Raw genomic sequence first — 4,643 nt, forward strand, 5'->3', positions numbered from 1 at the left:
TGGGGGTGAGTAGAAAATGAAGGCTAATCATGTTTTGGGTGTACTATTCCTTTAAGGAAGTTATCATCCATAATTGTAGATAAATGTTCCTTTAATAGGGTAGAGCAGGAAAGCTGTCCTTATCATTTTTCCTGCATTACTTTTACACTTTAAGTAGTTATAAATGGTACTTTAACTTCAGCAAAAAGCTGAAGTTGATACTTTAACTTCTACAAAAGTGCTTTTAAACAGTAGGATTTATATTTCTACTGGAGTAATAAACATTAACACCTTTGGCATCTCTCCCAGCTTTTAAGAACAGAGTGTTTGTCAGAGGGAGGGAGGTCCACCAGGATAATATGTGTAAGATAACAAACCCACTCATTGAGACAGGAATATATTGACAAACATGAGGATCTTAACATCTTGCATTAAGTTGGTGAATTATATTTTTCATCTCAAAAATGAATTGAAATAAATAGATATTATTTTTTTAAGTGAAACTTCAGCTTTCTGAACAGACAGGCTGTTAGAAACATCTGAACAAACTGCCAACAAATAGCTGGAAAGGTCATCTCCTGCTGCAGAGGCTGAAATGTGATCTGAGGGTCTGTGAACGGGCAGATCGGGAAGACAACAACACACCTCCTCAGGAACATTCACAGGAGCAAAGGGAGAAATCCAGTGGAAATGATGAGCCCCTCCAGCCAGGCCTCAGCTCCAACAAGCGCCTGGATGAGGTCACTGCTTCGCTCTTACCGCTGCCTGTGCCTGATAAGGCGTATCGGGCCGCCGCACGGCTCTGTTTACAGCCGAGCCCGGGGCCGTTAGAGCCGCAGCAGCCTCCCTGCTTTAACCCGGAGTAAAACCTGACAGCAGGCAGGGAGAGAGTGCGCTGATAACGGCTGACTGAATGGATCACATCTAACTCATCATGAGTTACGTTCAACTAAACGCATTGTATAAATCTATAAAATAAAATTTAAACACCAAACTTCAAGACATAAATCTCACAGTAATGTCAGACTAACGGACGCACCGAAGGCAGAGGAAAAACTACAGCGACTGTTCTTCCTTCTCTTCAGGGAAGCTAATGCTAACATCAACAGTTAGCCAGCTAGCTAGCATCGGTTCCTTTTAGCTCCTCTGAGAAAAGCTCCGGAATACAAGCGGCTCTGACACCGCAGCGCTGCCCGTTCCTGTTGCAATGTCCCTGCGCTGGGTTCACCGCAGAGCAGCCGGTGAGCTCCCAGGCTAGCGGCTAGCCGCTCCGCTCAGCCAGACTGTTTTTGTTATGAAGATGGAGGGCGGACCCCGGGACGGAGGCCTCTGTCAAAACACACCGAGACCACAGCCGCCTGACTCACCAGTCAGAGGGGAGAGATGAGGGGGGGGTCCACGGCCGAAGGGGCTATCCGAAACCGATGGAGTAACTGAAGAGCAAAGCAACCACCAACAGATACGAATTCGTCATATCCGAGCGAAAAAGCCCAGCGCTCAGCGCGTCCCTTCCAAGCGCCGAGCCTCCGTCGCCATCGCCGCGAAACCTCCAGCCCGACAACATACGTGACGGTGACGTCACTACGTCAGAGCGACCCGTGGCGGTAGAGGGGCGTGGCTCACAAACACCACGCGGTACGACCATGTAAACATGGCATCGTTGCCAAATGACTGCATTAATACTAGATGGTAAAGAAGTATCTTTTAAACTCAGACACAGAATCTACTAAAGTCTATTTAAAGAAATTCAACTCTGATATTGATGTTTGCTGTTTTTCTTTCAACAAAATGAAAGAATGAGTGCGAAGAGTTTTCTTATCAATTTATTAATTATTAAGGCTAAATTTCATCTTCATAAATGCAAGTTTTTAAGAAAAAAACCTGCCTTTTCAGTTTTTTTGATTGAATTTAAACATTATATATTTGCAATTCGACCTTCAACGAATAAAAAAGCAAAAACAACTTGCAATCAAATTGGAATTTTAGATAATTTATTGTGTTAATTCACTTTAAACAAGATTATTTTGTCATTTCTTATTATACTTGTATTGTTTTCTGTTAATGCTCCCTCTGGCAAATGTTTTTGTTCTTTTGTGATATGTACACAATGCAGTTTTGTATTGTTGTGTATTATAAATAATAAAGTTTATAAAAAAAAAAAAAAAAAATACTAGATGGCGATGCTGCCATAGATAGAGCTTCCACACCGCAAAAATCACGAAAAACCAAATGAGAAGGTTTTTCTTAAAATAGGTCAATTTTTTCTTAAATTTGAAGTGGTAAATGATACTTTGTCAGTGGAACAAAACAATTTACATTTAATGTACATGACTTAATTTTTTCCCCAACTTAATATACAGTAGGTAATATATCATTCAAGGGCTCATCATCAAATAAGATGTACAGCCTTGTAGTAAGAGGTTTGCAAGTGATAAAAAATGCTAACATTAGGTTTAAAGAGTGCAATATGGCTTTATATGCACATTGTTTCTCCAAACTCTAAAAGTAATTACTCTCATTAAATAAACACACAGCACAGCGGATCTTAAACAATAATGTATTGACTGATGGCTTACATATGCAGTTTATTTTCCAGGAAAATTAGCATATCATTGACAGTTCTTTAACATTTGATAGAGTGACACATGATTCCTTACAAAGTTCCTTTGAAACATCTTTCAGCCTTCCTTACCTAGTCGCAGTCATTTAAACACCTTTCCTCAGAGATAACACTTTTTTTTATTTTCACTTGGATCGTAATAATCTACATTCTGCTCTCCAGCTAATTTCTTTTTTTAGTCACCAAATGTCAATTCTAAAATAAAAATATCAAAATTCATAATCAAAATCAAAGCCAGGCTTTCTTTCTGAACCGGGTTACAAACAGACCCCTCAAAAGAAACTTATCTGTAAGGAAAATGCATGAAGCACATGATATGGCACAAAATAACAAATTTAAATATTAACCTAGAAGTAAGCTGATTCTCCACTTCCTGCTTCCAGCAGAACATGATGTTGCGGTTTATATCAATCAGCTGCACCATGCATGGACGTTACAAATGTAGAGAGGAGCTAAAGTACTGATCTACCGTTCCTGTGTAAGAAGAATAACACAAAAAAAGGTTTTTGCCCTTGCCATGTGACCAGAATTAAGTGCATGCAAAACAATTAGATGATGTTTACATGAAAGGATAATGGTTAAGGTAAATACATTTCTTTTCCTGTGACTATGTTAATATGAAAAACAGGGTTTTCTCATAAGAAAATCTAATCAGAGTATATTCTGCACAGAACGTGGATGTTAAAAAAAAACAGCACAAATGCTTTCCGTGCTTCGAACTTAGAGAGCAGCTGTAATGAACCCAGAAAAGCAGCCCGTAAGTATTTCCAGTCGGCTCTGTACTTCGAAACATCCGTAATAATTACAAAACTGCACAGGTTCCTCAGAGCCAATCACGATTTTAGTGACAACTCAAACTCAGCTCAAACTCCAGTAACCGTCCCACTTGATCGCGTAACAGAGTCGTTCTCTACATTTCGATCAAAAATCCCCACCTCCGATGAGAGCAACCGTTTCAGTAAAGCTTTAAAAAGCAAGACTACCCTGAGAGAAGGTCTAAAACGTGGGCAAGCTTGCCAGAAAAGAACTGGCTCGACTGGGTTTGGTTTATTAAATCTGTACACTATATCTCAATATATTCAGCACATTTTGTCCCGAGGATGTGGGGTTATTTTTAATAGTTGTGTAATATATAGCTCTACATAATACAATCCAAGTCCTCTGAACTATGTAGACATGTGCAAGTGTTTACTACCAAATCCAACAATACAGCAAAGGCAAAGACTTGCGGACGCTAAGTTAGGATGACGTTCATATCGGAAAATTTCTCGGAGTTCTCACAATTATCAAAAATCTAAGTGCTGTAAGTACTTCATACAGGAGGTATTGGATATCTAGGTACGTCTTCATAGTATAAAATAGAGGCAAAATACATAAAGAACATCCTGCAAGCATGACAAAGAAACGGCTACAGACACAATACACAAGTGGTCGAAGATAATATGAGGGGGTGCTCTTTAATATACTGTACTTACAGACTGAAGGGTTTCAGGTTGATGGCGAGCATCATGCTTTCAGATATACTGAACTTTAGTCCCAAAGTAGATTAATGCACATCCCAGCGTTAGCCAATGCTTCACTGCCCCACAGCTGGTCCCTTAAAGTGTTTTTCATTCCAACCACTGAAATGACTAAAGTTCTGAGAACGGTAACTCAGTCGGGAGCTTCTGTACATGTAGAAAGAGATAAATCACAACGCGCCCGACTTCTCTGAGGAGTGAGCTCTCACCCCTCCGCCCTCCCTGCACCTCTGCGCTTTTTACTCTACTTCTTTAAGGCATTAAATGCATCATTATTGTACCTGCTGAGGGGGAAATTTTAACCAGCAATTTATTTATTTCATCTCTAAACTTTACAGCACGTAAATGTAGGTGAATCAATAATATGTAGTCCCAGAAATTGGAATCAGAATGAAGAAAGTGGAAATAAGGTGCGGAGTGCTGACATGGGAGCTAGCTCGGAGCTCGTCTGCCTGGCTGTGTGTTTCCTAGATGGGGCCGCCTTTTACTAACCTGAATTTGCTCCGCTTATCCATCTGGAAACC

General features: G+C 40.2%; 1 protein-coding gene across 1 annotated transcript in view; it reads right to left on the reverse strand.

The window, feature by feature from the left end:
- Nucleotides 1-1,549, reverse strand: part of mtmr3 (myotubularin related protein 3) — a 65,019-nt gene extending 63,470 nt beyond the window's left edge. The window contains exon 1 of the mRNA XM_015388879.1: nucleotides 1,347-1,549. The gene's annotated coding sequence lies outside the window, so the exon portion shown is untranslated. The remainder of the gene's footprint in view (nucleotides 1-1,346) is intronic.
- Between the last annotated feature and the right edge of the window lie 3,094 nt (nucleotides 1,550-4,643).

This window comes from Cyprinodon variegatus, unplaced genomic scaffold (genome assembly GCF_000732505.1).
Source record: "Cyprinodon variegatus isolate N-32 unplaced genomic scaffold, C_variegatus-1.0 Scaffold440, whole genome shotgun sequence".
Classification (NCBI taxonomy): Eukaryota; Metazoa; Chordata; class Actinopteri; order Cyprinodontiformes; family Cyprinodontidae; genus Cyprinodon; species Cyprinodon variegatus.